At 62.6% G+C, this 19,268-nt stretch overlaps 1 protein-coding gene across 5 annotated transcripts in view; it reads right to left on the bottom strand.

The window, feature by feature from the left end:
* Positions 1-16,807, bottom strand: part of LOC121289581 (fibroblast growth factor receptor 1-like) — a 199,000-nt gene extending 182,193 nt beyond the window's left edge. For all 5 annotated transcript variants that reach the window (XM_041209136.1, XM_041209137.1, XM_041209138.1 and 2 more), the window contains exon 1: positions 16,665-16,807. The gene's annotated coding sequence lies outside the window, so the exon portion shown is untranslated. The remainder of the gene's footprint in view (positions 1-16,664) is intronic.
* Between the last annotated feature and the right edge of the window lie 2,461 nt (positions 16,808-19,268).

The following is a 19,268-nucleotide window of genomic DNA, read 5'->3' as shown; positions in this document are numbered from 1 at the left end:
CCAGTCACTGCGGACCCTTAAATCATCTTCACTTCTTTTGCAATTCCCCCCAAATCGACGTAGTCCGATTCTCGATCCTCTGCCAATGGGAGCAATTTCCCCCTATCTACTCTGTCCAGATCCCTCACAATTTTGACTCCATAAAGTTTCCTCTCAAATCTTCTGCTCTCTATGGAGTAACACGGAGAAATCTCGAAGGAACACAGTCCCAGTTTCTCACATCAAACCTTATAACTGACATTCTTCATACTTGGGAGCCGTACTTGTAAATCCTCTCCGCACATTCTCTGAAGCTTTCACATCCTTCTTAAAGTACAGTGTCTAGACCCAGTGTTTTATCAAGGTTCTCCATAACCTCCTTGCTTTTGTACTCCATGTCTCTATCAATAAAGCCCAGGATCCCACATGCCGAATTAACTGCTTTTTCAACCTGCCCTGCCACCTCAATGATTTGTCCCTCTGCTCCTACCACCGAGTATATCCAGATTTCTCCAGGTCATTCTGTACACAGACTGCAGTGTAGGAGGAAGAATCATGGCACTCTGGGTACATATGAATGACAATATCATTTTAGAATAATATAACAATATAACACACAGTAAGGTTATCTCAGATGTAGGGAGTGAGTGAGGCAACTGGTGACCACACTTCACACTCACCTCAGAGACTGGGTTTCAATGTGACCTACACATTTGGTACTTGCTGAGTAGGGGACGCCCAGCTTGTGTCCCTCTCAGATGTAAGCTCCTAACACAAGGCTGCCCACAAATTGGCAGAGAGGTCATGGACAATAGCCGCTGGAAACAACACAATCCTGAGCAACATAATGCTCCCCAAGCCAGAGGCAGGTCGTTGGGGCAGAATCAGGAGAGCATTTCACTGCACGCAACTCCTTAACATACCTAACCTGGGCAATGTTTGATGAGGTTGAGCAACCCAAATGCAAATGATGTTTCATTCAACAGCACTGCCACCACCCATCCCCGCCACTGAGACCCAACGCCTAACCTTGGTGGATATGGAGGAAAGACGCAGCAGCACACACTGCACCAGGTTTTCCCCTCTGATACTGAGTACGGATTCCAGAACGGGGTGGGGGGGGAGAGCCTTAGGTAGCTGGGGAATTTATTCTGTAACTATGAGAGTGGCAGGGTGCTGCGGTCTGGTAGTGTAGTAGTTATGTTAGTCCAGAAGCATGGACTAAATCTGGAGAACACAAGTTCAAACCCGCCCTGGCAGACTGAAAATTTCCTTTCAGTTTCTATCTGGAAAGAAAATGCTGGGGAGCTGCGGAAGTATGCAGCAGAGACCACTCACACCCTTTCGAGTCGATTTAACCCTCTTGTTGGCCTGGCAAGCCATTCAAGACTAGAAAGAAAAACAAATGAAAGCATCCATACCCTGGCATTGAATCAGCGCGCACACAGACACACAGGTACACACACATTCAGAAAAAAGGCACCCCAGCTAAGACACATCAACAAAGTCCTCGTCACAAATACCTATGGACTGGTGCCAAAGTTGTCTCACATCCAGCCAAGCATAACCAAGCTAAAACAAAAATAAAATTACCTGGGAAAACTCAGCAGGTCTGGCAGCATCTGCGGAGAGGAACACAGTTAACGTTTCGAGTCCGAGTGACTCTTCAACAGAACTAAGTAAAAATAGAAGAGAGGTGAATATAAGCTGGTTTAAGGGGGGGGGGGGGGGGGTGGGACAAGTAGAGCTGGATAGAGGGCCAGTGATAGGTGGAGATAACCAAAATATGTCACAGACAAAAGGACAAAGAGGTGTTGAAGGTGGTGATATTATCTAAGGAATGTGTTAATTTAGGATAGAAAGCAGGACAAGCAAGGTACAGATAGCCCTAGTGGGGGTGGGGTGAAGGAGTCAAAAAAGGCTAAAAGGTAGAGATAAAACAATGGATGGAAATACATTTAAAAATAATGGAAATAGGTGGGGAAAGAAAAATCTATATAAATTATTAGAAAAAAGGGGAGGGGTCGGAAAGGGGGTGGGAATGGAGGAGAGAGTTCATGATCTAAAATTGTCGAACTCAATATTCAGTCCGGAAGGCTGTAAAGTGCCTAGTCGGAAGGTGAGGTGCTGTTCCTCCAGTTTACGTTGAGCTTCACTGGAACATAACCAAGCTAACATGGTCTTAAGTACAGAATTTTATCTATCACCATCCCTGCCATTCGGGGCAATGTATACCACAGTCCACAATATTGACTTGAGACCTCATGATTTTGGTGTTATGGGGAGAAACATGGAGCAAAGAAAGTCTTCTAATCAACACAAGCGAACTGAAAAGAGAGGGTTTGCCTTCTCTGTGTGTGGTACAAGCATTTTGCCAGAGGTCACATTATTTACTTCAGAGTAATCTTCTTAATCTATTTTAAAGTAAGGTTTCAGCATAAATATCCAGTATTATACATCTGAAGCCTATATAGTCAACAGCTTTATATAATTATATGCAAACATACCTAATTCTTGGGTGAAAGCTTTTGCCGTCAGCTCTAGTTTACTCTGTTTCACTCATCAGCCCTGTTTCCTTTCCCACTTTCTAAACATACTCGCACTGAATGCCATGTTACTGGAGAAAAACACTCTTCCAGAGAGACTAATTGGCCTGGAAATTACTTGGGGATATTAGCACCCAACTGCTTATTAAATTTCCTGAAGTTATTTATCTCTTCTTTTGGTGGTAATGAGGCCAGTTTTAAGATAAATGAACGCTTCCACTGGAAGAGCACAGAACAGAAGCTAGGGTCAACAAGGGTTTGAGAAACTCAGTCAATTTGAGACCACTGAATTATACAGGACCAATGCAAGTCAGCGTGGTTCCAATTGAAACGCATGAAGCCCAGACAACAGCTAATTACAGAATGCTGACATTTGGATTCTTGTTGCTCGAAGGAGACCCACGTACCAAGGATCTGCTGGGGCTAGAGCAGGACTTTTTGCAGCTGGATAGAATTAGCATGGCAAAGCGTGCAATAATAAGTGAACCCACCTGTCAGATAGGTGACAAGATCTGGTTTTACATTTAACACATCATTGAAATGAAGATAAATGGTGAGCGGGATGTAGAACTGGTATTCAATCAATTGCACGGCTTTCCTCTCAGCTCAGTTAGGTTAAAACCATTTCCCTACCCCAGCATCTGAGGAGCTTCAATCTGGAGAAGCAACTCTTGTTGATGCTGAGAGCAGGTATAAAGCTGGTTGGAATACCTCTTTTAACGCTAATCATACTCACAGCGTTTCACCTAATCAGAGTTTGGTTAGTTGACTATTCCTAAAAAAGCGCTGACCCACACCCTGATAGCATCCAAATCCACCATTGCCCTCTGGTACCTCGCTCATTAACAGCGAGTACTGCAGGATATACGCATGGGCAGGAGGAATTGAAGCCTCATTTGATTCTCATCTCCACCCGATGACCATTCGTGCAGATCCAATTGGTCGGAATAATCAGCAGCAAGACCCATCGTTGATTTTTCCCCCCCTCCCTAATCCAGGATCAGAACAGGCCTTACTGTTGCATCAAGAGAGATCAGTTCCTGCAGCACATAACAGTGCTCATGCAGCCTACCCAATCTATATTGATCAGCATCCAACAAGAGGAACATATTGAAACACTGGGAAAGCTCCGTTCAATTTTCATTATTGGTTTGGCTTGAATTATCCCATGAATACATGCAACCAGCTCATTGGAATCACCTAATCTAAATATTCTCACAGAATCACAGAATGGTCACAGCAGGGAAAGAGGCCATTCAGCTCATCCTGTCTATGCTCGACAGAAACTGAAGCACGCTTTGATCACTCCCTCTCCTCCCCCAACAATCTTCTACAAGCGCTGACGCTTGCTGGATTATCAGTTCACTCCCTGTTGCAACTATCACTAAACTTCAATGAAAGTTACTGATCATTGGATTGGTTGGCTCAGAGCACTGGCCAAGGATCTTTGTCAGCTTACTTCACCAGTTCCAAGGCCACAAGCTTTTCTCCTGCCTTTAACCCCGCAGCCATTCTTCCTGTGTGAGCAGAGACAGCAAGCACTGGCAGGCATGTAGCCTCAACCAATCTCTGCGCTTACACTTAAAGGTGTTCCTGGCTAGTGCTCAGGAGTAGGAATACAGGCTCATTTTCCCCCTTTTGTCCACAAGGCCTTAGAGAAACAAGTATGGCCACACTGGCTGTGATCAGTGAATTCATCACAGGCCAGGGATTGGACCCAGCACTCTGTGCTCTATGAAGTGAGACTTGAACCCACAACCTCAGCATAACAAGTCCAAGTCAGATAATGGGAGATCAGCAGAGCTCCCAGTGCTGTTTCCCACTGGAAAGTGTGTTGGGGATATGGAATGGGGACAGGATTAGTCTGTACTCTGGATGCCCTCCTTCACCTCACAGTCACCCTTCAGAAACCTGCCAGCACCTGTGGACTTCTACCTCAGCAGCACCAGTGCCTTCAAAAGAGTAGACAAAAGGCCTGACAGTCAACATAAAAACACAAACAAGAGATTTCATCCATTGACCTATAGCAGATGGGAAAATGCCAATGTGCCACTTCGGCTGTGGTGATTTTGGTTACACAACTGCATAAAAATATGGTTAACCTTCTCCAAGTATAAAAGTAACTCAGATTTCAGTTTTCTTAAGAGTGGTTCACACAGTGTGTCACCCAGCTTAGATCTGTGATTAAAAATGACCACGGATTGGAGTTTACATTAAGTTAAAGTAAAACTAATCTGTGCACTAAGTTCCACATGATGTGACAGTTCAATAACTGGATTGAAGACTCAATCAATGCCGAAGGGGAAGGCCCATTTTCCACCAGCCACTTCTCACACCAATTCAGGATAGTCAAATTAATGTGGCTTTGGGAGTGTCACCCACAAATAAATATAAAGGGGTCCAGTGCTCCATCACGCATTTTGGAAGCCAAATCCAAGTTGACAACAGTTTCCCAATAGGTGGCAAAGCTTCATAGCTGGGAGCAACTGATTTTTTTTATTGCCCCATCCATGGGGTGATTCTAGCAGTCAGGGTTCCTCAGCACCATGTAGCGTTCCTTCAGGAAATGTTGGATACACACAGACATGATGAGAAAAAACATGAACTCAACTGGGATCAACTGATGCTCCCCCTCCGATGCCCCAGCTGTTAATCACCACTGTGTGGTTATGCCATCTCCCTGATGATCAGAGCCAGTTGTCATGTTCTCGCTCCTATTTCTCCGTAACTTGCCAAACTTGGCTAGGCTGACAGAGTAGGCCCCCTGAATAATATTCCCTGCCACGAGTGACCGATTTTGGGAAGGAAAACAAAAGATTTTGGGAGCAGGGAACCAAAAGGACACATGAAGGCTAACGGCAAAACTGAACTCTGAAGAAAACCACCCAATTTAATCCCCACATGGGTCAACAATAACCCTAGCATCTGCTTTTCACAGCACATCAGGGACTCCAAAGCGCCGAGAAGATTCAGCATTGAGGATTAACGGGGATAGGAAATGCTTTTGGGTTGAAACCTCGCACTCTGTAAAATTAAATCCGTTTCATGTCATGGATGGTGCGGCATCCTGCGCTCAGGACCAGGAATATCACAAGGAAACATCAACTGCAAATGCTTTAAAAAGGGAGCTCTGGCGCAGTTCCTTCCAGTTGAATGGACAACCTAGTCGAGAAAGGCAGCTTTCAATCACCACAGCTTTTCCCACAAGAAGCATCCCTGGAAGGAACGACAACCGGCAGAGGACAAGGTTGGGGGAAGGGGGGGGGGGGGGGGCGCGAAGTGGTGGGGCAAAGAAGGAGTGGGGGGGGGGGGCGGAAGGCAGGAGGGGGGGGGGGCGGAAGGCAGGAGGGGGGGGGGCGGAAGGCAGGAGGGGGGGGGGGCGGAAGGCAGGAGGGGGGGGGGGCGGAAGGCAGGAGGGGGGGGGGGGGCGGAAGGCAGGAGGGGGGGGGGGCGGAAGGCAGGAGGGGGGGGGGCGGAAGGCAGGAGGGGGGGGGGGCGGAAGGCAGGAGGGGGGGGGGGGCGGAAGGCAGGAGGGGGGGGGGGGCGGAAGGCAGGAGGGGGGGGGGGGGGCGGAAGGCAGGAGGGGGGGGGGCGGAAGGCAGGAGGGGGGGGGCGGAAGGCAGGAGGGGGGGGGGCGGAAGGCAGGAGGTGGGGGGCGGAAGGCAGGAGGGGGGGGGGGCGGAAGGCAGGAGGGGGGGGGGGCGGAAGGCAGGAGGGGGGGGGGGCGGAAGGCAGGAGGGGGGGGGCGGAAGGCAGGAGGGGGGGGGCGGAAGGCAGGAGGGGGGGGCGGAAGGCAGGAGGGGGGGGCGGAAGGCAGGAGGGGGGGGGCGGAAGGCAGGAGGGGGGGGGGCGGAAGGCAGGAGGGGGGGGGCGGAAGGCAGGAGGGGGGGGGCGGAAGGCAGGAGGGGGGGGGGCGGAAGGCAGGAGGGGGGGGGGCGGAAGGCAGGAGGGGGGGGGGCGGAAGGCAGGAGGGGGGGGGGGCGGAAGGCAGGAGGGGGGGGGGGGCGGAAGGCAGGAGGGGGGGGGGGCGGAAGGCAGGAGGGGGGGGGGGCGGAAGGCAGGAGGGGGGGGGGGGCGGAAGGCAGGAGGGGGGGGGGGGCGGAAGGCAGGAGGGGGGGGGGGGCGGAAGGCAGGAGGGGGGGGGCGGAAGGCAGGAGGGGGGGGGCGGAAGGCAGGAGGGGGGGGGGCGGAAGGCAGGAGGGGGGGGGCGGAAGGCAGGAGGGGGGGGGGCGGAAGGCAGGAGGGGGGGGGGCGGAAGGCAGGAGGGGGGGGGCGGAAGGCAGGAGGGGGGGGGCGGAAGGCAGGAGGGGGGGGCGGAAGGCAGGAGGGGGGGGGCGGAAGGCAGGAGGGGGGGGGCGGAAGGCAGGAGGGGGGGGGGGCGGAAGGCAGGAGGGGGGGGGGCGGAAGGCAGGAGGGGGGGGCGGAAGGCAGGAGGGGGGGGGCGGAAGGCAGGAGGGGGGGGGCGGAAGGCAGGAGGGGGGGGGCGGAAGGCAGGAGGGGGGGGGGCGGAAGGCAGGAGGGGGGGGGGCGGAAGGCAGGAGGGGGGGGCGGAAGGCAGGAGGGGGGGCGGAAGGCAGGAGGGGGGGGCGGAAGGCAGGGGGGGGGGCGGAAGGCAGGGAAGGCAGGAGGGGGGGGGGCGGAAGGCAGGGAAGGCAGGAGGGCGGAAGGCAGGAGGGGGGGGGCGGAAGGCAGGGGGGGGGGGGGGCGGAAGGCAGGGGGGGGGGCGGAAGGCAGGGAAGGCAGGAGGGGGGGGGGCGGAAGGCAGGGAAGGCAGGAGGGCGGAAGGCAGGAGGGGGGGGGCGGAAGGCAGGGGGGGGGGCGGAAGGCAGGAGGGGGGGGGCGGAAGGCAGGAGGGGGGGGGGCGGAAGGCAGGAGGGGGGGGGCGGAAGGCAGGAGGGGGGGGGCGGAAGGCAGGAGGGGGGGGGGCGGAAGGCAGGAGGGGGGGGCGGAAGGCAGGAGGGGGGGCGGAAGGCAGGAGGGGGGGGCGGAAGGCAGGGGGGGGGGCGGAAGGCAGGGAAGGCAGGAGGGGGGGGGGCGGAAGGCAGGGAAGGCAGGAGGGCGGAAGGCAGGAGGGGGGGGGCGGAAGGCAGGGGGGGGGGGGGGCGGAAGGCAGGGGGGGGGGCGGAAGGCAGGGAAGGCAGGAGGGGGGGGGGCGGAAGGCAGGGAAGGCAGGAGGGCGGAAGGCAGGGGGGGGGGGCGGAAGGCAGGGGGGGGGGGGGGGCGGAAGGCAGGAGGGGGGGGGGGCGGAAGGCAGGAGGGGGGGGGGGGCGGAAGGCAGGAGGGGGGGGGGCGGAAGGCAGGAGGGGGGGGGCGGAAGGCAGGAGGGGGTGGGGGCGGAAGGCAGGAGGGGGGGGCGGAAGCAGGAGGGGGGGCGGAAGGCAGGAGGGGGGGGCGGAAGGCAGGGGGGGGGGCGGAAGGCAGGGGGGGGGGCGGAAGGCAGGGAAGGCAGGAGGGGGGGGGGCGGAAGGCAGGGAAGGCAGGAGGGCGGAAGGCAGGAGGGGGGGGGCGGAAGGCAGGGGGGGGGGGGGCGGAAGGCAGGGGGGGGGGGGGCGGAAGGCAGGGGGGGGGGGGGGCGGAAGGCAGGGGGGGGGGGGGGCGGAAGGCAGGAGGGGGGGGGGCGGAAGGCAGGAGGGGGGGGGGGCGGAAGGCAGGAGGGGGGGGGGCGGAAGGCAGGAGGGGGGGGGGGCGGAAGGCAGGAGGGGGGGGGGCGGAAGGCAGGAGGGGGGGGGGCGGAAGGCAGGAGGGGGGGGGGGCGGAAGGCAGGAGGGGGGGGGGGCGGAAGGCAGGAGGGGGGGGCGGAAGGCAGGAGGGGGGGGGCGGAGAGGGGGGGGGCGGAGAGGGGGGGGGGCGGAGAGGGGGGGGGGCGGAGAGGGGGGGGGGCGGAGAGGGGGGGGGGCGGAGAGGGGGGGGGGCGGAGAGGGGGGGGGGGCGGAGAGGGGGGGGGGCGGAGAGGGGGGGGGGGCGGGGAGAGGGGGGGGGGGGCGGAGAGGGGGGGGGGCGGAGAGGGGGGGGGGGCGGAGAGGGGGGGGGGCGGAGAGGGGGGGGGGCGGAGAGGGGGGGGGGGCGGAGAGGGGGGGGGGGCGGAGAGGGGGGGGGGGCGGAGAGGGGGGGGGGGGCGGAGAGGGGGGGGGGGCGGGAGAGGGGGGGGGGGGGGGGGGGGGGGGGGGGCGGAGAGGGGGGGGGGGGGGGAAGAGGGGAGGGGGGGGCGGAGAGGGGGGGGGGGGCGGAGAGGGGGGGGGGCGGAGAGGGGGGGGGGGCGGAGAGGGGGGGGGGCGGAGAGGGGGGGGGGCGGAGAGGGGGGGGGGGGCGGAGAGGGGGGGGGGCGGAGAGGGGGGGGGGGGCGGGAGAGGGGGGGGGGCGGAGGGGGGGGGGGGCGGAGAGGGGGGGGGGGCGGAGAGGGGGGGGGCGGAGAGGGGGGGGGGGCGGAGAGGGGGGGGGGCGGAGAGGGGGGGGGGGGCGGAGAGGGGGGGGGGCGGAGAGGGGGGGGGGGCGGAGAGGGGGGGGGGGCGGAGAGGGGGGGGGGGAGGAGAGGGGGGGGGGGCGGAGAGGGGGGGGGGCGAGAGGGGGGGGGGGGGAGAGGGGGGGGGGCGGAGAGGGGGGGGGGCGGAGAGGGGGTGGGGCGGAGAGGGGGGGGGGCGGAGAGGGGGGGGGGCGGAGAGGGGGGGGGGCGGGAGAGGGGGGGGGGGGCGGAGAGGGGGGGGGGCGGAGAGGGGGGGGGGCGGAGAGGGGGGGGGCGGAGAGGGGGGGGGGCGGAGAGGGGGGGGGGCGGAGAGGGGGGGGGGCGGAGAGGGGGGGGGGGCGGGAGAGGGGGGGGGGCGGGAGAGGGGGGGGGGGGCGGAGAGGGGGGGGGGCGGAGAGGGGGGGGGGCGGAGAGGGGGCGGGGGCGGAGAGGGGGGGGGGCGGAGAGGGGGGGGGGCGGAGAGGGGGGGGGGGCGGAGAGGGGGGGGGGGGCGGAGAGGGGGGGGCGGAGAGGGGGGGGCGGAGAGGGGGGGGCGGAGTGGGGGGGGCGGAGTGGGGGGGGCGGAGTGGGGGGGGCGGCGTGGGGGGGGCGGGCGTGGGGGGGGCGGCGTGGGGGGGGCGGCGTGGGGGGGGGCGGCGTGGGGGGGGCGGCGTGGGGGGGGCGGCGGTGGGGGGGGCGGGCGTGGGGGGGGCGGCGTGGGGGGGGCGGCGTGGGGGGGGCGGCGTGGGGGGGGCGGCGTGGGGGGGGCGGCGTGGGGGGGGCGGCGTGGGGGGGGCGGCGTGGGGGGGGCGGCGTGGGGGGGGCGGCGTGGGGGGGGCGGCGTGGGGGGGGCGGCGTGGGGGGGGCGGCGTGGGGGGGGCGGCGTGGGGGGGGCGGCGTGGGGGGGGCGGCGTGGGGGGGGCGGCGTGGGGGGGGCGGCGTGGGGGGGGCGGCGTGGGGGGGGCGGCGTGGGGGGGGCGGCGTGGGGGGGGCGGCGTGGGGGGGGCGGCGTGGGGGGGGCGGCGTGGGGGGGGCGGCGTGGGGGGGGCGGCGTGGGGGGGGCGGCGTGGGGGGGGCGGAGTGGGGGGGGCGGAGTGGGGGGGGCGGAGTGGGGGGGGCGGAGTGGGGGGGGCGGAGTGGGGGGGGCGGAGTGGGGGGGGCGGAGTGGGGGGGGCGGAGTGGGGGGGGCGGAGTGGGGGGGGCGGAGTGGGGGGGGCGGAGTGGGGGGGGCGGAGTGGGGGGGGCGGAGTGGGGGGGGCGGAGTGGGGGGGGCGGAGTGGGGGGGGCGGAGTGGGGGGGGCGGAGTGGGGGGGGCGGAGTGGGGGGGGCGGAGTGGGGGGGGCGGAGTGGGGGGGGCGGAGTGGGGGGGGCGGAGTGGGGGGGGCGGAGTGGGGGGGCAGGAGTGGGGGGGCGAGTGGGGGGCAGAGTGGGGGCAGAGTGGGGGCAGAGTGGGGGCAGAGTGGGGGGCAGAGTGGGGGCAGAGTGGGGGCAGAGTGGGGGCAGAGTGGGGGCAGAGTGGGGGCAGAGTGGGGGCAGAGTGGGGGCAGAGTGGGGGCAGAGTGGGGGCAGAGTGGGGGCAGAGTGGGGGCAGAGTGGGGCAGAGTGGGGGCAGAGTGGGGGCAGAGTGGGGGCAGAGTGGGGGCAGAGTGGGGGCAGAGTGGGGGCAGAGTGGGGGCAGAGTGGGGGCAGAGTGGGGGCAGAGTGGGGGCAGAGTGGGGGCAGAGTGGGGGCAGAGTGGGGGCAGAGTGGGGGCAGAGTGGGGGCAGAGTGGGGGCAGAGTGGGGGCAGAGTGGGGGCAGAGTGGGGGCAGAGTGGGGGCAGAGTGGGGGCAGAGTGGGGGCAGAGTGGGGGCAGAGTGGGGGCAGAGTGGGGGCAGAGTGGGGGCAGAGTGGGGGCAGAGTGGGGGCAGAGTGGGGGCAGAGTGGGGCAGAGTGGGGGCAGAGTGGGGGCAGAGTGGGGGCAGAGTGGGGCAGAGTGGGGGCAGAGTGGGGGCAGAGTGGGGGCAGAGTGGGGGCAGAGTGGGGGCAGAGTGGGGGCAGAGTGGGGGCAGAGTGGGGGCAGAGTGGGGGCAGAGTGGGGGCAGAGTGGGGGCAGAGTGGGGGCAGAGTGGGGGCAGAGTGGGGGCAGAGTGGGGGCAGAGTGGGGGCAGAGTGGGGGCAGAGTGGGGGCAGAGTGGGGGCAGAGTGGGGGCAGAGTGGGGGCAGAGTGGGGGCAGAGTGGGGGCAGAGTGGGGGCAGAGTGGGGGCAGAGTGGGGGCAGAGTGGGGGCAGAGTGGGGGCAGAGTGGGGGCAGAGTGGGGGCAGAGTGGGGGCAGAGTGGGGGCAGAGTGGGGGCAGAGTGGGGGCAGAGTGGGGGCAGAGTGGGGGCAGAGTGGGGGCAGAGTGGGGGCAGAGTGGGGGCAGAGTGGGGGCAGAGTGGGGGCAGAGTGGGGGCAGAGTGGGGGCAGAGTGGGGGCAGAGTGGGGGCAGAGTGGGGGCAGAGTGGGGGCAGAGTGGGGGCAGAGTGGGGGCAGAGTGGGGGCAGAGTGGGGGCAGAGTGGGGGCAGAGTGGGGGCAGAGTGGGGGCAGAGTGGGGGCAGAGTGGGGGCAGAGTGGGGGCAGAGTGGGGGCAGAGTGGGGGCAGAGTGGGGGCAGAGTGGGGGCAGAGTGGGGGCAGAGTGGGGGCAGAGTGGGGGCAGAGTGGGGGCAGAGTGGGGGCAGAGTGGGGGCAGAGTGGGGGCAGAGTGGGGGCAGAGTGGGGGCAGAGTGGGGGCAGAGTGGGGGCAGAGTGGGGGCAGAGTGGGGGCAGAGTGGGGGCAGAGTGGGGGCAGAGTGGGGGCAGAGTGGGGGCAGAGTGGGGGGCAGAGTGGGGGCAGAGTGGGGGCAGAGTGGGGGAGGGTGGGGGGTAGAGTGGGGGAGGGTGGGGGTAGAGTGGGGGTGGGTGGGGGTAGAGTGGGGGTAGAGTGGGGGTGGGTGGGGGTAGAGTGGGGGTGGGTGGGGGGGTGGGGATAGAGTGGGGGTGGGTGGGGGTAGAGTGGGGGTGGGTGGGGGTAGAGTGGGGGTGGGTGGGTGGGGGTAGAGTGGGGGTAGAGTGGGGGTGGGGGGGTGGGGGGGTGGGGGTAGAGTGGGGGTGGGTGGGTGGGGGTAGAGTGGGTGGGGGTAGAGTGGGTGGGGGTAGAGTGGGGGGGGGGTAGAGTGGGGGGGGGGTGGGGGGAGAGTGGGTGGGGGTAGAGTGGGGGGGGGGTAGAGTGGGTGGGGGTAGAGTGGGTGGGGGTAGAGTGGGTGGGGGTAGAGTGGGTGGGGGTAGAGTGGGGGTGGGTGGGTGGGCATGGGGGTGGTGGTAGAGTGGAGATAGGTGGGTGGGTGGGGGTAGAGTGGGGGTGGGTGGGGGTAGAGTGGGTGGGGGTAGAGTGGGGGTGGGTGGGTGGGGGAGGGGGTAGAGTGGGGGTGGGTGGGTGGGCATGGGGGTGGGGGTAGAGTGGAGATAGGTGGGTGGGTGGGGGTAGAGTGGGGGTAGAGTGGGGCTGGGTGGGTGGGGGTAGAATGGGGGTGGGTGGGTGGGTGGGGGTAGAGTGGGGGTGGGTGGGTGGGGGTAGATTGGGGGTGGGTGGGTGGGTGGGGATAGAGTGGGGGTGGGTGGGTGGGTGGGGATAGAGTGGGGGTGGGTGGGTGGGTGGGGATAGAGTGGGGGTGGGTGGGTGGGTGGGGATAGAGTGGGGGTGGGTGGGTGGGTGGGTGGGGATAGAGTGGGGGTGGGTGGGTGGGTGGGTGGGGATAGAGTGGGGGTGGGTGGGTGGGTGGGTGGGGATAGAGTGGGGGTGGGTGGGTGGGTGGGTGGGGATAGAGTGGGGGTGGGTGGGTGGGTGGGTGGGGATAGAGTGGGGGTGGGTGGGTGGGTGGGTGGGGATAGAGTGGGGGTGGGTGGGTGGGTGGGTGGGGATAGAGTGGGGGGGTGGGTGGGTGGGTGGGATAGAGTGGGGGTGGGTGGGTGGGGATAGAGTGGGGGTGGGTGGGTGGGGATAGAGTGGGGGTGGGTGGGTGGGGATAGAGTGGGGGTGGGTGGGTGGGTGGGTGGGGATAGAGTGGGGGTGGGGATAGAGTGGGGGTGGGTGGGTGGGTGGGGATAGAGTGGGGGTGGGCGGGTGGGTGGGTGGGGATAGAGTGGGGGTGGGCGGGTGGGTGGGTGGGGATAGAGTGGGGGTGGGCGGGTGGGTGGGTGGGGATAGAGTGGGGGTGGGCGGGTGGGTGGGTGGGGATAGAGTGGGGGTGGGCGGGTGGGTGGGTGGGGATAGAGTGGGGGTGGGCGGGTGGGTGGGTGGGGATAGAGTGGGGGTGGGCGGGTGGGTGGGGATAGAGTGGGGGTGGGCGGGTGGGTGGGTGGGGATAGAGTGGGGGTGGGCGGGTGGGTGGGTGGGGATAGAGTGGGGGTGGGGATAGAGTGGGGGTGGGTGGGTGGGTGGGTGGGGATAGAGTGGGGGTGGGTGGGTGGGTGGGGGATAGAGTGGGGGTGGGTGGGTGGGTGGGTGGGTGGGGATAGAGTGGGGGTGGGTGGGTGGGTGGGGATAGAGTGGGGGTGGGTGGGTGGGTGGGGATAGAGTGGGGGTGGGTGGGTGGGTGGGGATAGAGTGGGGGTGGGTGGGGATAGAGTGGGGGTGGATGGGTGGGTGGGTGGGTGGGGATAGAGTGGGGGTGGATGGGTGGGTGGGTGGGGATAGAGTGGGGGTAGAGTGGGCGTGGGTGGGTGGGGGTAGAGTGGGGGTAGAGTGGGGGTGGGGGGGGTGGGGGGGTGGGGGGGTGGGTGGGGGTAGAGTGGGGGTGGGTGGGGTAGAGTGGGTGGGTGTAGAGTGGGGGTGGGTGGGTGGGGGTACAGTGGGGGTGGGTGGGTGGGGGTAGAGTGGGGGTGGGTGGGTGGGCATGGGGGTGGGGGTAGAGTGGAGATAGGTGGGTGGGTGGGGGTAGAGTGGGGGTGGGTGGGGGTAGAGTGGGGGTGGGTGGGTGGGGGTAGAGCAGGGGTAGAGTGGGGTTGGGTGGGTGGGGGTAGAGCAGGGGGGGCGGGTGGGGGTGTGTGGGTGGGTGGGGGTAGAGTGGGGGTGGGGGTAGAGTTGGGGTGGGGGTAGAGTGGGGGTAGTGTGGGAAAGAGTGGGGGTGGGGGGGTGGGTGGGTAGGGGGCTGAAGAGTGGGGGTGGGTGGGTAGGGGGGAAAGAGTTGGGGTGGGGGGGTGGGTGGGTGGGGGAAAAGAGAGGGGGGTGGGGGGGGGTCGGGGGGAAAGAGTGGGGTGGGTGGAAGAGTGTGGGTGGGTCGGGGGGGTGGGGAAGAGTGGAGGTGGGTGAGGGGTCTGAAGAGTGGAGGTGGGTGAGGGGTCTGAAGAGTGGAGGTGGGTGAGGGGTCTGAAGAGTGGAGGCTGGGTAGGGGGGGCTGAAGAGTGGGGCTGGGTAGGGGGGCTGAAGAGTGGGGCTGGGTAGGGGGGCTGAAGAGTGGGGCTGGGTAGGGGGGCTGAAGAGTGGGGCTGGGTAGGGGGGCTGAAGAGTGGGGCTGGGTAGGGGGGCTGAAGAGTGGGGCTGGGTAGGGGGGCTGAAGAGTGGGGCTGGGTAGGGGGGCTGAAGAGTGGGGCTGGGTAGGGGGGCTGAAGAGTGGGGCTGGGTAGGGGGGCTGAAGAGTGGGGCTGGGTAGGGGGGCTGAAGAGTGGGGCTGGGTAGGGGGGCTGAAGAGTGGGGCTGGGTAGGGGGGCTGAAGAGTGGGGCTGGGTAGGGGGGCTGAAGAGTGGGGGTGGGTAGGGGGGCTGAAGAGTGGGGGTGGGTAGGGGGGCTGAAGAGTGGGGGTGGGTAGGGGGGCTGAAGAGTGGGGGTGGGTAGGGGGGGCTGAAGAGTGGGGGTGGGTAGGGGGGGCTGAAGAGTGGGGGTGGGTAGGGGGGGCTGAAGAGTGGGGTGGGTAGGGGGGGCTGAAGAGTGGGGGTGGGTAGGGGGGGCTGAAGAGTGGGGGTGGGTAGGGGGGGCTGAAGAGTGGGGGTGGGTAGGGGGGGCTGAAGAGTGGGGGTGGGTAGGGGGGGCTGAAGAGTGGGGGTGGGTAGGGGGGGCTGAAGAGTGGGGGTGGGTAGGGGGGGCTGAAGAGTGGGGGTGGGTAGGGGGGGCTGAAGAGTGGGGGTGGGTAGGGGGGGCTGAAGAGTGGGGGTGGGTAGGGGGGGCTGAAGAGTGGGGGTGGGTAGGGGGGGCTGAAGAGTGGGGGTGGGTAGGGGGGGCTGAAGAGTGGGGGTGGGTAGGGGGGGCTGAAGAGTGGGGGTGGGTAGGGGGGGCTGAAGAGTGGGGGTGGGTAGGGGGGGCTGAAGAGTGGGGGTGGGTAGGGGGGGCTGAAGAGTGGGGGTGGGTAGGGGGGGCTGAAGAGTGGGGGTGGGTAGGGGGGGCTGAAGAGTGGGGGTGGGTAGGGGGGGCTGAAGCGTGGGGGTGGGTAGGGGGGGCTGAAGCGTGGGGGTGGGTAGGGGGGGCTGAAGCGTGGGGGTGGGTAGGGGGGGCTGAAGCGTGGGGGGTGGGTAGGGGTGGCTGAAGAGTGGGGGTGGGTAGGGGGGGGCTGAAGAGTGGGGGTGGGTGGGTGGGTGGGGGTAGAGTGGGGGTGGGTGGGGGTAGAGTGGGCATGGGTGGGTGGGGGTAGAGTGGGGGTGGGTGGGGGTAGAGTGGGGGTGGGTGGGGGTAGAGTGGGGGTGGGTGAGGGTAGAGTGGGGGTGGGTGGGGGTAGAGTGGGGGTGGGGGGTGGGTGGGGGTAGAGTGGGGGTGGGGGGTGGGGGGGGTAGAGTGGGTGGGGTAGAGTGGGGGTGGGTGGGTGGGGGTAGAGTGGGGGTGGGGGTAGAGTGGGGGTGGGTGGGTGGGTATGGGGGTGGGGGTAGAGTGGAGATAGGTGGGTGGGTGGGGGTAGAGTGGGGGTGGGGGGTGGGTGGGGGTAGAGTGGGGGTGGGGGGTGGGTGGGGGTAGAGTGGGGGTGGGTGGGTGGGTATGGGGGTGGGGGTAGAGTGGAGATAGGTGGGTGGGTGGGGGTAGAGTGGGGGTAGAGTGGGGGTGGGTGGGTGGGTGGGGGTAGAGTGGGGGTGGGTGGGGGTAGAGCGGGGGTAGAGTGGGGGTGGGTGGGTGGGTGGGGGTAGAGCGGGGGTAGAGTGGGGGTGGGTGGGTGGGGGTAGAGCAGGCGTAGAGTGGGGTTGGGTGGGTGGGGGTAGAGCAGGGGGGGCGGGTGGGGGTAGAATGGGGGTGTGTGGGTGGGTGGGGGTAGAGTGGGGGTGGGGGTAGAGTGGGGGTAGTGTGGGTGGGTGGGTGGGTGGGGGGGGGAATGGAGTGGGGGTGGGTAGGGGGGGAATGGAGTGGGGGGGAGAATGGGGGAGAGGGAGGGGGGAGAATGGGGGAGAATCGAACAGGCTACTCCTCCACCTGAGCACAACACCACCAACTACAACAACACTTAGGCACAACGACAATTTCCTTCCACAGCTTTTACATTTGATGGGGGGGGGGGGGGGTGGAATGGTGTGGAGTGGGTTTGGGGTGGGGTAAGAGACAATATACAAAAGAAAATGAAACACATGGATCCGCGGACAAAGAGCAGCTTTTAAGCGCCGTTGAGTCCAAGCCCAGCCGCCGCTTTGAAAACTTTCTACAAACTTTTTCTTCCGCAGCCCCCGCGACCTCCGTTTCGGTCAGTCTCACGGTTAAAGCTCGTGAGTCCGCGCAATGCAGCACCACTCACCGGCTTCTCTGCAGCAGCAACAAGATAAAAACCCGGCCGGCTCCAGCTGTGCCTGGTAGGTTTTCAGGTTCTTTCGGAAGTCTTCTCCCCTGTTACCTATTGTTCTCATTTGTCTCCATCGCTACCTCTTCCTCAGCTTATTTGTGTGTGAGTGAGTGTGTGTGAAGGGGGTGGGAAGGAGAGGCACGTGATCACCTCATCCCAGACACTGAACTCCAGCCAAGTTCCTCCTCGCAAAGATGTTCGTTCACCTTTTGAAGATTGGTGGAATCAGTTTGCAGACTTCACTCCCCCTCCCCTCCCCGGTGCAAAGCAACAGCCGCGCTCAGGGAAGCCCCAACTCTCTTCTCCCTGCTCACTGCAGAGGTGAAGAAAGGGACCCAGATGGCGGGGGGGGGGGGGAACCCAAGGAGCGCATTTCAAAATGCTCAAGTCACCGCGCGAAAAGTCACCCCCCCCCCGCGCTCGGAAAACCCGCAAAGGCGCAGCCCATAGCGAGCAAGTCACTGCGGTGATGAACACCCCCACTTGGTGCAGGGCGAGATTCCCCAAAGACAGGGGCGCGGGAGGACCCATCTGTTTTCCAGTCATGTCAGCCGAAGGGCGAATGCACCGAGTCCTCACTTAAAGCTGCAGTTGCGTTCCTGAAAGTCGCGACTTTCAGCGAAACGACTTTAAGTGAATCGTCGTTTCCCACAGCAATCGATGTAAAAAAAAACCGGAGTTAGGTTCTTTTGGACCTTTCTCAATCTGATTTTTTTCTTTTAAAATGTACAAGTTGAAATACTGTACGTGTTCCTAGCTGAAATAACATGTAAAATAAAAAAAAATCAGCTCTAAACAAGGGTTATACGGACTTGAAATGTTAACTGTGTTTCTCTTTCCACAGATGCTGCTAGACCTGCTGACTTTTTCCAGCATTTTCTGTTTTTGTTGTAAATTAAATACTGTGTAAATTCAAACGAGATAACACTCACCAGGACTGAATATTGAATTCAACAACTTTAGGTCTTGAGCTCCCTCCTCCATCCCCACCCCCTTTCTGTTTCTTCCCCCTTCCTTTTTTTTCCCCAATCATTTATATAGATTTTTCTTTTCCCACCTATTCCCATTATTTTTAAATCTTTTATGCCCCCCACCGCCACTAGCGCTATACCTTGAGTGCCCTACCATCCATTCTTAATTAGCACATTCGTTTAGATAATATCACCAACTTCAACACCTCTGTGTTCTTTTGTTCCTTTGTCTGTGACATCTTTTGATGATCTGCTCCTATCACTGCTTGCTTGTCCCTACAACAACCCGCCCTCCACTTCTCTCCCCCTCACCCCCCCCCCCCACCACCTTAAACCAGCTTCTATTTCAACCCTCTCATTGTAAAGAAAAATCAATTCTGTTGAAGGGTCATGAGGACTCAAAACATCAACTCTTTTCTTCTCCACCGATGCTGCCAGACCTGCTGAGTATTTCCAGGTAATTCTGTTTTTGTTTTGTCTCTCTTTCTTATTAGGTAGTCCCTTGGGTTCAAGGATGACTTGTTTCCACTCTGGATGACTGGGTTCTGAGATGGCTGATCAGTCCAATGCACCATCAGCAGACTCTGCCACATGTGGGTCAGGTGTTGCTTGGAGGGTTGCTCAGAGCTTTTTGCACTCTCTCAGCTGCTTTGACTTCACCTCTGCATGTTCCTGACAAAATCTCTCTGTGTTAGGTGCCTTTCCGAATGAACCTTCTTGTATTTTGGTTGGCCACCATAAGGCGGTGGAGATGTTTGACCTTTTCAGGATGCTTTGAGGACATCTCTAAAGAGTTTCAGTGGAGGTAACTTTGAGTGATTAGTACCTCGATGCTGAGATCTCTCGCTGGCTTTAAAGTGGCCTCTCTGCCTCACCTGCTGCAGAGTTGAACAAGGGCCAGACTTGCAGGTCCAAAATTAATCAGAAGCTTACAGAGTCAGGTTCCTGATGAGTAAGTATTGCACTGTGCATTTTTTCACTCAAACAAGGCCTGAGTCAAGGAAAGCCATTCTACTATGTACAGGAGCAAATGTTTCTTACTCACAGACTTTAAAATGGGCCCTCTGCTTTAACCAATGCAAAGCTTGACAGCTGGCATGTCCAAGGTTCCTAAGTTAAAATCAGCTCACAGAATCAAGAAATAGGCCTTTTCTGCACAGGAATGAGCAGCCCAGGCTTCAACTTAAAATTCTCTTTGTTGAGAATTTGCTTCAGAATTATTTTGCAAAACAAAAATCACAGTTTCTTCAATTGCAAACGATCAGCTCCAGTCCCACTCCCTTCAGAATGGTGCAAGTCCAGTCATGGGACCCAAATCACATTGACACAAAATGGCACAAAGAAACGCAAAACAACATTGCAACAGAGTGAAATGACACACAACGATGTGAATTAGAAATTGACAACATAAATCAGCAATATCAGCCCTGAAAGCAGCATGACTTTAAAGTGAAACAACTTATGGTGGGGCTACTGAAACAGGGACTGACTGTAGTGTTCAGGACACCAAGGAGACATGCCTTGCTCTTCTTAACTAGTCTCATGGGATCTTTACTCTACTGGAGAGGGCAGACAGAAACATTGGAAC

Source organism: Carcharodon carcharias, chromosome 17 (assembly GCF_017639515.1).
Source record: "Carcharodon carcharias isolate sCarCar2 chromosome 17, sCarCar2.pri, whole genome shotgun sequence".
Classification (NCBI taxonomy): Eukaryota; Metazoa; Chordata; class Chondrichthyes; order Lamniformes; family Lamnidae; genus Carcharodon; species Carcharodon carcharias.
The sequence above is the reverse complement of the archived record's forward strand: the minus strand, read 5'-3'. Positions and strand labels throughout refer to the sequence as shown.